This window comes from Amphiprion ocellaris, chromosome 17 (assembly GCF_022539595.1).
Source record: "Amphiprion ocellaris isolate individual 3 ecotype Okinawa chromosome 17, ASM2253959v1, whole genome shotgun sequence".
In the NCBI taxonomy this organism is placed as follows: Eukaryota; Metazoa; Chordata; class Actinopteri; family Pomacentridae; genus Amphiprion; species Amphiprion ocellaris.
The window spans coordinates 31243423-31256815 of NC_072782.1; the positions used below are offsets into that span (position 1 = coordinate 31243423).

At 37.1% G+C, this 13393-nt stretch overlaps 1 long non-coding RNA gene across 1 annotated transcript; it reads right to left on the reverse strand.

The window, feature by feature from the left end:
• Positions 1 to 7302: 7302 nt before the first annotated feature.
• On the reverse strand, positions 7303 to 8883 carry LOC129350920 (uncharacterized). The gene is made up of 2 exons (XR_008604510.1): positions 7775 to 8883; positions 7303 to 7524 (listed from the first exon to the last, which is right to left on the reverse strand). It is a non-coding gene; the product is annotated as an uncharacterized LOC129350920 (long non-coding RNA).
• Between the last annotated feature and the right edge of the window lie 4510 nt (positions 8884 to 13393).

Genomic DNA, 13393 nt, shown 5'->3' on the forward strand with positions numbered 1-13393 from the left:
TGATCCTGAGATGCTGAGTACAGAGAGTATGGACAGGTATACAACTAAGAACTGGGAGCTCAGTATAAAAGCTTGGTTTGTATTTCATTCTGGTGTACAGTGGATGCTGCAACAACATTTATGCGGTTTAACCAAAAACTGAACAAAAGACATGACAAAATACATTATAGGGCAGCATTTCTGCAACAACATTAATATTTTTTTAAAAAAAAAAATCTCTCACATGTGCAATATGTATAATTCTGAATGTGTCCAAAATTGCATAAAATCGGTGAGTCTTGGAATCCGAATACAATGTGTTGAACAGGAGATAAGGAGAATGAAGATCGAATATAAGACACATAATGGCATCATGGTATGTGTTGATGTGTAAAAGTAATGCCTGGCGTCTAAAAATGTGTGTGTGTGCGTGTGTGTGCAGCTGTGCGGAGGGTAAATAAACAGAGGGAATCTCATGTTTGTCTCATTCCTGTCACTGAGTGGGACTGATGTGTGTGAAGGAATCAGGGTGGATATAACTCTCTTTGTTCTTGTTGTCAGCAGTTAACAGCTTGGTCTGTGGCTCAGTGTTTCACATGTGCCCCTCTCTAGCTCTGTGGGGGCATATGTGTGTGTGTGTGTGTGTGTGTGTGTGTGTGTGTGTGTGTGTGTGTGTGTGTGAGAGAGACACTGGAGAAGGTTAGTGAACACAGTGAAACAGAAATGTGTAGTGTGTGTGTTTGTCTGTGTACATTGCTTGTTGAGTGGTTTTATGTGTCCTTGTAATGAGAATAAAGAGTTTTTCTTGCATTTTGCTTTAGAGACGTCAGTAATTGTCATTGTCCTGCTGGAAGGTGGCAACTGGGTTTTCTCAGCTATTTACTGTGTTAGAGCACACCCTCTGTACTTTTTCAGTCAATTTTGTTTTTATTCAGCAACAGTGAATAACTGTGGTTTAGAAATAATGTGGCCTCATCCCATGACTAGCTTTGAGTCTGTTGATCATAAAGGAATGTGTTAATGATAAACAGGAGGGAATGTTAGAAGGTTTTTTTTATATTATCATTAATGATAATGGCTGCACAGTGGTATAGTGGTTAGCACTGTCGCCTTGCAGCTAGAAGATCCCTGGTTCACGTCCCGGCTTTCCCGGGATCTTTCTGCATGGAGTTTGCATGTTCTCCCTGTGCATGCGTGGGTTTTCTCCGGGTACTCCGGCTTCCTCCCACAGTCCAAAAATATGCTGAGGTTAATTGATCATTCTAAATTGCCCGTAGGTGTGAATGTGAGAGTGATTGTTTGTCTCTGTATGTAGCCCTGTGACAGACTGGTGACCTGTCTAGGGTGTCCCCTGCCTTCACCTGAGTCAGCTGGGATAGGCTTTTTCAGCCACATATGTTATTTGATTTTGTCATTCATTCAGTCAGCAGGTGAGTTTTTGTGAAGTCTAGTTCTGCTGTGTGTCAAAATGTCATATCCTTTGATTAATGGTGCAGTGGATGAAGGAGCAGCATTACTGTGTAGAGAATTAAATATTCTTTGGGATTCTTTGAGATTGTTATCAGACTGTGCATAGATGTTGTTGCATTTGTGGACAGTTGTCTTTTAGAGTGGTAGTGTTTTACATTACGGTTCATAATCTACATCCACAACCTAATCTGTCCTTACATTTGCAACATGACCAACTGCAGTTATGCTCTGACATCCCAGCAGATGTTGTGTGTTGCACTGTGGTTCTTTGCAAATGGAAGTTTTTCTATCTAATGTCTGAGATGCAGAGCACTTCAGTAAGGCAACTGTGTGTAGGAGAGGCAGGAAAGTGTGCTTGGCCTTGAAAGGGTTTTTAAGTCATGTTTGTGGTTTTCCCTGGACATAAACCTGTCAGAGTCATGAAGGAGGAGTTTGACAGGATTGCAGATCAATGATGTAGAGATCTGTTAAATTAATTTTACATCATATTCTGTTAATGACATCATGTTGCAACGTCAGAGTGGGATTAGTAATTGTAATGTCTTTTAGGATTTCTCAGTGTGATTGGTTGCATAGATGGCACACACATCCCCATCACAGTTGCCTCACATACTGAAGCTGATTATGTGAATAGGAAGTGCATTCACAGCATAAATGTGCAGGTAGGCTGCAGGTAGATTGAGTACAGTATCAACATGTTAAAGGCTGCATTGTAGTTCAACATGTGTTATTGTGTGCACTGTCAAGATCATATGTGGTGCTGCATATATTATTTCTAGTGTGGAGGTCAAGTGGCCTGGTTTTGTTCATGACTTGAGGATTTATGATGAGTTTAACGTGAGCAACAGACTGCAATGTGCCAAGCAGCATAAAGATTTTAACAATATAATTGACTTGTCTATGTTCTTCAATGTACTCTAATGTATCCAGTGTACATTACAGGAGAGTTTGATGGTCTTCTGCTGGGTGATAGAGGTTACCATGTCAACCCAGAGTGATGATCTTCTAAGTTGAGCCCCAACAGAACTTCAACCAGGCCAACCTATGAGAAGTGGGTTAAAGACAACAAATGAATATATAATATTAAATCACATCTTTGTGTGTGTTAATAATGAAAGCTTCTTTTGGTAATGTAGTAGCATATAGAGTTTTTACAGTATATAGTGCAACTTTCAAATCTGAGACAGTAATTAAAGCTTTACAGACTATTTGTAATGTATCAATAATACATTATGTAAGGCATGGCATTTTTATATATTGTTCTGATGTTATAGTTTTATGAATGTTATTAATCATAATGACTAGATAGCAAGTTGTTGAGCAACTGTTGTTTGAACACATGGTTGAGTATTGGCAGTAGTTCAGTGCAAGATGTATGTCTACATAGTTAACAGTAGAGGTCTAGCAATCTGTGCTATAGGTAGATAGGCCGCTACGCTGTACAGAAAGACAGAGAGACAGTGAGGAAACCGGTGTATAGTTACTTAAAATTCAGTCAAAGGTTCCAGGTCCCCAGCCTGTAGAGGAGAAGACTCAACAAACACACAGTGGCAGTAATGCAATGGCCAGAATTTCTCTATCCAGTGATAAATACTTCTTACCTTTTTGCCACATGCACTTCTCCCTCACAGGATTGCACCTACATGAAATAACACAACAGGTTACCATTAAACACTTTTCTCCTGCAATACTATTGTGTTTTCAACTTACGAATTGACTCGGGCAGCAATGTTCTCCCAGGCCGTCTCCCTCTTGCACCTAAATGAAATAACACAACAGGTTACCATCAAACAGTTGCCCCCCCCCCACTACATTATTGTGGTTTCAACTTACACATTGACTCAGGCAGCAATGCTCTCCCACACCGTTTCCCCCTCGTTTGCAGCTGCAGCAGTGTTGCCCTTCTTTCTAAAAAGATGTTCAAACTCACTATATAAGCGCATTAAGATTTCCAATTCAAACAGTGTCGTCCTCTGCTTACCTGTTGCCATGGTGACTCATCAAATCAGCGCTCCATTGATACTGGCTTTTCAGAGCTGTGGTGCACGTGCTTAACTCCGGGGGGAAACTACTCCGAGTTGATTTAACCAACAACAGTTTGTTGAACCTGCTTCGTGAAACGGACCCCAGCAGACAAACTAAACCACAACTAACACTAAAAGAAACTACACTACCAAACCTACAAAAACCACAAAACCAAACAGGAATAACCTCAACCAAACAACACAGCAATGTACTTACAAAAACCAGGGGAAAACAGAGCTAAAGGCTAGCCAGGCTAGGAGAACCCAGAAGCTAGTGGGGAAACAAAACTGGCAGACTGAAGACTGGGGAGCATCCAAAAACAGACAGGAGTTGAACAGAGTCCACAACAGCAAAATCCAGGACAGCAAAATCGGTTGAGTCCAAGAGACTGAAGCTGACAAGAGATAGAAGGCTTGGTGGGGAAACCCACAATCCAGGAATGCAGCACAAGCCATGGAGGAATGTGAGCCGATGATCCAGCGATGAGTGAATGGAAGCACAGAGCTTAAATACTGGAGGTGAGGTAGAGACAGTCAATGGAGTGAACTAATTACTGCAGGTGACACTCATTACAGTAATCAGCAAATAGAGTGCAGGCAGGTGAAACAACTTGACTCTGTCTGTCATCTCTCCTCGTCCCTGTCTCTTGCTCTCCCTGCTTCACCTGTCTGCACTCAGCTGATTACTGCAGGTGACTCACATTGCAGTAATCAGCTCACCTGCCCTCAATATCACCTCCTCACTATTTAAACTCTGCTTAGTGACTCTTTGCCTGTTTGACCATAAACTACTGGACACCTGCTTCCCTCCAGGCTCAGATTCCCACAAAGACTCACATGGCTTCACACGCTCTGCTCCCTCATGGACTCTGCTTCCCCACTTCTGGACTCCTTTTTCCTCGACCCTTTTTCTCCATCTTGTGAGTACTCCTCCTTAGTTTACTTTTGTTAATCCAGTTTAGTATTGGTTGATCTGTTTCTGTATTCGTAGTGTTTGCTGGGTTTTGAATAGTTAGGTTTAGTTTTGTTTCCCCAGTTTAGCTCTCCATTTATGTACTAGTTTAGTTATCTTTTTAAATGAAACTCTTTCCATTATTCACCTGTCTGCAAGTCTCTCTGTGTCTGTGCCTGCGTTGTCCAACTCAGGGCCCAAACCGTCCCTTAAATAATCCTGGGTCCGTTTCACGAAGCAGGTTCAACAAACTCTGTGTAACCCTGAACTCTGAGTTGATCTACTCTGAGATAGAAAACTCTTGAGTTTTCGGTTTCACAACGGCTGATTTGAGTTGGTTTAATCAACTCTGAGTAGTTTCACCCAGAGTGCACCGCAACTATAAAAAGACAGCATCAATGGAACCCCGATTCGACGAGTCACCATGGTGACGGGGGAGCGGAGAGCTACGTTTTTTTCACACCACTTGAACTGGACATCTTAATGCGTTCATATGGCGACTTCGAACACGTTTTTAGAAAGAAGTGCAACACCTGCAGCTGCAAAAGAGAGGGAGACGGCGTGGGAGAACATTGCTGCCCGAGTCAATGCGTAAGTTTAAATCACAATAATATTACAGGAAAACTGTTTAATAGCAGCCTATTCTGTTATTTCATTTAGGTGCAATCCTGCGGGGGAGAAGCACATGTGGCAGGAGCTGAAGATGAAATATAAGAACATTGTTCAAATGGGTAAGACGTCGGCATAATCTCATGGAGCTACCTCATTTTGATCATGTTTTACATTGTAAAGTAGCCTAAATATTAAGTGGCTGTTTGACTGTGCAGTGGTTCTATCCCACACACAGCCTAAATGTCTGTATCCATATCATGTTCAGTCAAACAATTAAGCCTATTTAAACTAACACAGACTTCTACTCAGCCAACAGAAAGAAAGCAGATGCCTGTAAAAAGGGAGGTGGCCCAGCAGCACCACCTGTAACGGAGGCAGAGGAGCTGGTCCTAAGCCAGAATTTGGGAAGGCCAGTGGCTGAGGGAATCCCTGGAGGGAGCTCATCCTCTGAGACCACATCCCAAGACACAAGTGCGTGTGCGTGTGTGTTTATGCACCCACTGAACATTTGCCATAAGGAAGCACAGAGCACTGCATTGTTTCTGCGTACGAGCGAGTGTGTGTGCAGCCACAGCGATGGCATGCGTGAAGGGGTGTGCTTTAAAGATGGTGAGTTTAATTAAAGATGAAAGGGCTGATGATTAATTGATGGAAGGTGGACTGTTCCATCAGGCTGAAATGTGAGTGTGTGTGTTGACTCTTCTACTGTAGAAAAACCAGAAAAAGTGGAAAAAAGCTACGTTTTTTGAGAAAATTAGGACAGCATCTTAAGAGACACATTATATTGTCATTTAAAAACAAATGATAAATATAATTTGCTAATTTGATCAGTCCTTTATTGAAGAAAACTGGCGTGGAGGTTCAGATACACACATCTGGATGACAAAAAAGATATTTAAATGATTTTCTAGTGCAGCTCTTTGCCTGTATTTACTCATGCCGTGCTATAGAAGTGAGCAGATCATCCCTGCTGTATTTTTACTGCTCATCTCTCAGCAGGTCTTCCTTTGCCCCCGTCTTCTCAAGGTGGCACCGAGTTCTACGAGTGCCTCTGAGACTCTCCTCTATAAAAAATGGAGCAGCACAAGCTCTTTTGACATCACACTTTCTGCTACCAGGAGATTAGAAAGTGAAGGTGGAGCACTCCGGAGAAAACGCTCTCGGTCTGTGCATCTGTACTGAAGATTTAATCTCCACGCGACACTGTGAGTCAGAGGTTGCTGGGGGATTAGTTTGTCTCACCTGCCACTAATGCTAATGTGATTATTCCAGGCTAGCTGTAAATTTCTGTATATATTGTTTTATTTAATTTTGTTATTTCATTTTCCTTCCTGTTCCTCTTTCTATAGTTTATTTTTTATTATTCTCTTCCATATTCCTAGTGTGACACCAACAGCCGAAACCAAATTCCTTGCATGTTGTGTACTTACTAAAGCTGATTCTGATCACTTTTCTGTCTTTGGTCTAGGCAAGAGGAAAAGGTGCAACAGAAAATTGGACCTTCCAAGCGTCCTTGTGGAGATGCAGGCTGAGAAGGAGCGGAACCGGCACCCAGCATGACGAGAACATCTGGTTGCTCCTCAGCGAGGCAAGAGAGAATGAAGCTGCCTTGCAGTGGAGGAGATGGTCCAGAATGCTGCCTTCAACCAGTCATTCCTGGGTGTACTGGGGCAGCTGGTGCAGGCAGTGCTGGGTGTACTGGGGCAGCTGGTGCAGGCAGTACTGGGGCAGCTGGTGCAGGCAGTACTGGGTGTACTGGGGCAGCTGGTGCAGGCAGTACTGGGTGTACTGGGGCAGCTGGTGCAGGCAGTGGGCAGCCAGAGTCCACCTCCCAGAGACTTGAGATTTAGTTGTATATAGTTTTACTTTTAGCCCTCCACTGTAGGAGAGGCCCACCACAGTTTGTACTTTGCACATTGTAAATAGTTCTGATTTTGCTGCTGACTAATAAACTATTTTGTGACTTATGTGATTGCATCATAACTTTTCATTTTGTCTGTTAAGACACTGGTAGGAAAAGAGTCAACAGTCTGAACCAAACAATTCTGTATTCCCTAATAATGCATTTGTGTTTAATGGGATTTAACATGTTTTAACACAAACTCCTTTATGGTTCATAATTCCGTTGACTGAATTACACCAAAGCAATACTGATTTATCAAACTGGAATATTCTTAAAACAGCTGTTTTAATGTTTTGGTGTTTAATTTGTCATGTAGTCTTGCTAACCTTCACAAATAAAACAATAGCACAGACACAACTGCGAAAGGTACAAAAGTTTATTGTCAGAATTGCATTAAAGAAAACAATAGTGGTCCGGGGACAGAAAAACGGAAGTATAACAAGAAGAATAACTTAACTTTTGCATGACACGTAGTGCATCAGTGCATCCTGTACATCTCTGTCCTCCTCCTCTACACCTTGTGCCACTGCAGGCTCATGTGCTGCTGCTTCAGGTAAATCCCATGAAGTCTCATCAGAGAGCATCTGAAACACATACACAGCATGCATATTTTAATATCTGAAACACATACACAGCATGCATATTTTAATATCTGAAACACATACACAGCATGCATATTTTAATATCTGAAACACATACACAGCATACATATTTTAATATCTGAAACACATACACAGCATACATATTTTAATACCTAATAGCGATAAACTGCAGCCATTACAGGGTCGTTCACAGGACTGATACACGATAGCTAGCGAACTAGCATTAGCTTACCCTCATATGTCGTCTCGTTCATATCCTCTTGTCTTCAGCTTGATACTGCTGCATCGCCTCCCAAACTCTCCTGTGTGTCTCCTGAGTGTTTCGACTCGCTGCTCTCAGCTTTCTAAGACTCTTCTATTACTCTGAATCTGACAGAAAGCCACAGACCGAGCAGCAGGTGAACCATCGTCTCCGTTATGTTGCGTTTGTGTCGCACGCAAATGACGTTAAGGGACTTTCGGCTCGCTGCGCTATGACGACTCCACCCACGATGAGGCTATATGGAAAAACAACTAAACCGAGACGAGCCGAGTCAGATACAGTAGTGGCGAACCGTACCGCGCCGAGTAGATGCTTGTGGAATCGCGGCTTTTGTCTGTTACGCTGCGGGAGAAACGCCGAGCGCTTCTCAAAAGCCGGGAGCAAGAGTAACAAAAACATACCTCACCTCCCCTAAAATTTTCTGAACGGATTTGGACGATTCACAGAAACGATCAATTTGAAAATTAAAACGGCGGATTTCCGCGGAACGGCGGAAAATTGCCATGCCTGCTAAAAGCAAAAATTAATAAACATGAATCTACACGATTGAAAATAATGTTTTATGCATTTACATTTCTTTTTTTCATTCATCTGATGTCACTTTCCATTTTTTCTCTTTATTTTTTGATAATTTAATCACCAATTCTTGAGATCACAGATAAAGCTCATCCTGCATCGAAACATCTAATATATAAGATAAAAACAAACGCATTATCCATCCATCCATCCATTATGTATACACCGCTTAATCCACACTAGGGTCGCGGGCAAACGCATTAATAATAATAATAATAAAACTTTAAAAAAACAGCTGCATGTAATTAAATTCTGCATCTGTATGACAATCCTTTCATATTTAATTAAGGTTTTCCAGCAGAATTAGTTAGAATTCAGCCTCTTTATCCAGAAAATCAACGTACTTATCTTCATTAACCCTCCTGTTGTCTTCACTTATGGGTTTCTTTGTCTGAAAAAAATCCAAAAATTCAGCAAAAAAATTCCCCAAATTTCTGAAAATTTGCAAAACCTTCAGGAGAAAATTCCAATAATTCCTTAAAAGTTTCTCTTAAAAGTTTTATTTTTTAAAAAATCCCCCAAATTTGGCAAAAATTGTTGTAAATATTTTTTTTAAAAATGAATAAAAATCTTCCAAGAAAATCCTAAAATATCTAAAGTGATTCCATATATATATCAGTAAAACTTCTAATATTTTCTTTAAGAACATTCACATAAAAATCAACCAAAATCCAGTGAAATTCACTGGATTTTGGTTGATTTTTATGTGAAACATTTTTAACATTTCTTCTTTTCCACCAAAAAATGTCCAAAGATTTCTCAAAAATGTTGAAAATGTGGACATCAGAAGTTTCACTGTGAAAATATAATTTTTTTTCTCCACATTTTCAAACTTTAAAACGGGTCAATTTCGACCCGCAGGACGACACGAGGGTTAAACTTAGCAGAAGTTTCATACCAAAAAACACTTTTTTAAACTTTAAAATGAGTCAATTTAACCTGAAACACAAGAGGATTTAAAAAAATGTCATTAAACATTAAACTCAACTGTTATAAATTTCTTTTATATTTTAGTAACATTTTATTTCCAGGTTTAATGCAGATTAGATGTTTAATGAGCAGCAGAAGGTTTTATGGAGCAGAGAATGAGAATGTAGGTCAGTCTGTATGGAAATGAGTTCGCTGACCTCTGACCTCTGACCTCCTCAGCTTCAGGTCAGAACTAAATGAAACCTCCAGGAGTCAACATCTGGAATCAAAACCGCTCTTTGGGAAGGAAGACATAAATCAGGATTTTCTTCGATTTAAATGAAGAAGTTTGAACATTTTCATGTGTTTTTCTCTTTTAATATAATCTTAATATTGATTCTTTATTCTGGACATAAAACGTAAATAATATAATAAAAATGCAGTCAGACGGTGATTAAGTTCTGTTTCTGTTCCACATCTGCATTTCTCATTTCTTTAACTCTTATTTATTTATCCACTTATTTTTATTCTTCTTTAAATCTATCTTCTTCTATTATTATTGTTTTCTCATTTGTTTCTTTTGCTCACATTTATTAACTTATTTTTATTTTATTCTTCTTCATATTTTATTCCTATCTATTACTTTTATTGTTATTATTTTATTCTTATTGTTATTTTTTTGTAATATAATTATTCCATTCCTATTTGTTTTCATCTGCTCATGTTATTCTCGTTTCATTCTTTTATTCTTATTTCTTCATTCATTCTTATTTGAATCTTCTTATTGTTAATAAATTCTTGTTTGTTGCTTTTATTTATATTTATTTTGTCATATTTCTTTTATTCTTCTTCACATTTTATTCTTGTCTACTTCTTTTATTCTTATTTTATTTTTCTTATAATTTTTTAATGCAGTTATTTAATTTTTCATTTAGTTAATCTTGTTTTATTATTTTTATTTCATTATTTATTTCATTTTTATTATTTCTTTAATATTATTTTATTCTTGCTCTTATTCTTATCCTTATTTTATTATCATTATTTATTTATTTTTATTTTGTTCTTCCTGTTATTTTGATTTATTCATTTATTTTTGGTTTATTCATTTGTTAGTTATTTATGTTTTCCCGTTGTGTCTCGCTGACTGATCTGACCAATCTATGGTATTTTTGTACAAAATTGGTGTTTATATAAATTAATAAATTAAATTATTTATTTATTAATCAGAGAATTTAAAAAAATAAATAAATAAAAACTAACCAAGCTGTAAATTCCAACTTCAAGTTCCCCAATAAATATTCATTTATCTATTCAGTGTAAAACACACTAATATAGAATCATCATGAAACCATTTTTTGTTCAAACTGTCAGTAACTTTAGAACAGCTTCTTTCTGTATCTCATATTAGAATTTAAAATGTGTCTTTAAAATAAATTCTAAGGCTTTGTGGGGGGTTAGTATAAATTCATGCTAAATGTATTTTAAAAGTGCATTTAAAGCTGTTTTATTTCTTGATTTTATTTCACATTTTTATGCTTAAACTGGATGAATTTAATCCAAAAAATTAAATATCTGCCAGAAACAGAAAACATGATTTAAAACCGACCTGATGAATGAAAAACTCAGAAAAATCCAGATATTATGAAGAATAAATAAAGAACTTAAACTGATAATTAGAACTCCTGGATGCTGCTTTGGCCTGAATATTTCTGATCAGCGTTTGTGCAGCACGTTATGAAAAATGATGGTTTTATTTTCAGCTACATTAAGGAGAGATGCATCCGATAAAACAGTTTCTTTTTAATATTTACACAATTCTGCCTCATGTTTCTGTGCTTTGCTGCAAAGTTCACACATTAATTGAGTAATATTATAAATTTAGCAGCTTTTGTATCAGATTTGATTGTTGTCACTGTTATTCACTCTTTTTTGCTCAGAATTTGTGCAAAATGTAATTAATCAGAGTTTTATATGTTTGTGTTGTGTTGATTTTATTCATTCTTCATTTTTGTTAATTTATTCCAGTTTTATTGTTTTTAGAACCTCTTGAATTGAACTGGAACAGAAAATTAGGAAGTTAGCTTCACAGAAATGCTGATTAAAGTGTTTAAATAGACACTAAAATAACATGTATGCAATTTAAAAAGTGTTTCACGGTGCTGAAAAGCATGTTTATTTTGTTTTTGTTTGTTTATTATCAGTATTATTGACTGTTTATGTCTCTTATTGCTCAAAATTTGTGCACAATGTAATAAAATAACATTTTAAGTTTGTATTGTGTTGATTTTATTACCCTTTTCCCTCTTTTTGCAGGATTTAGGTGATATTTAGTTTATTTATTGTCATTTTTATCATCTGTTTTTCTGGTTTTATCATTTCTAGGACATCTTGAAAAGAAAAATATGAAGTTAGCTTAGTGTTTTGTCCTAAAATGCATGTATTCAATTAAATAAATATGCCTCAGCCATTAACTCAACATTCTTTGTGTTTGAAATCATATTTATTTAGTTTTTGCTCATTTATTACCAGTATTTATAATCTCTATGTCTCTTATTGCTCAGAATTTAAGCAAAATATAGTTAATCAGAGTTTTACATGTTTATGTTGTGTTGATTTTAATAGTTTTTTCCTCTTTCTGCAGAATTTAGGTGGCATTTTGTCTATTTATTGTCATTTTTATCAACTTTTTTTTTGGTTTTATTATTTCTGGAACATCTTGAAGAGAAAATGAGTCAATTAGCTTCACAGAAATGTTGATTAAATTGTTTAAAAAAAAAAACCAAAACATGCAGCATGTATGCAATTAAATAAGTATTATACAGTGTTTAATTCATGTTTATTCAGGTTTTGCTTCTTTTTCTTTCCTTTTTTCATTGTTCTTGTTGAATTATCTGACCTTCATGACCGCAGAGCAGCAGAATTAAATGTTTTAATCAGTTTTTAGCTGAATAAATTCACTAAACTGTGATTGTGTGCAGCCTGCAGAAGAATGTCCTCGGTCTAAATTCATAAAGGTGGAGATGAAAGGCGGCTAAATGAGAGTTTATCCAGCGATGGCGGCGTGTGTCCCATTTGAATACAGCGGCTGGGCTCATTGTGTTCCCATTAGAGGCCGATTTCACGGCCAACAGCACGACGACAAAAGAGGCAGCAGGTCCAGAGGAGTCTGAAAAGGCCGGAGGAGGACGAGGAGGAGGAGGAAGAGGAGGAGGGAGGATAATGGACGCGTGCTTTCATTCATCGTTTCATCCACAAACAGCAAGAAAAGGCTGGAAAAAGCTGCAGAGGCCTTTGGTTGCTGCAGAAACGTCTTCCTTCACATCTACTGCATGTAAAACCATTTATTTCTGCTTTATCTCTGACTTTAGACATTAAAAAACACATTTTCTAGGTCACTTTTCACCATTTCACACATTTAAATTCATATTTTCTCCTACAAATATCTCCAAAATCTGGCTTTAAGCTCTAATTTGTCTTATTTTTAAGCGTCTCAACACTAAAAATTTATTTTATTTTGCATCTTTTAAATTATCCTCAGCTGCAAATCTTAATTTTATGTGTAAATCTATAAGAAACCATCATAAATATGTATATTATGAGTGCTTTATGTGCTGTTTATTTACCTTTTAAACCTTCTTTTGGACACTTTTAGACAGAAATTCAAAACCATTTATTTCTGCTTTATCTCTGACTTTAAAAATAAAAAACACTTTTTCTATGTCATTTTTCACTATTTCACACATTTAATCACATTTAAATTCACATTTTCTCCTGCAAATATCTCCAAAATCTGACTTTAAGCTCTAACTCTTCCTATTTTTAAGCATCTCAACACTGAAAATTTATTTACTATTATTTTAACCATTCTCAGCTGCAAACTTTAATCTGATGTGTAAATATATAAGAAACCATCATAAATATGTGTTTGTGTGCATTATGAGTGTATGATCTGCTGTTCATTTACTTTTTATGTGTATTTATTTGTTGTTTTAGTGGAGAGTATCCAGTTTATCTCCATATATTTAAATGTAGTTACATATTTTCTGCTTTAAATGTCTCAATAAATGTGTTTTATTGCTATAAATGTGCCAGTATGAAAAACTC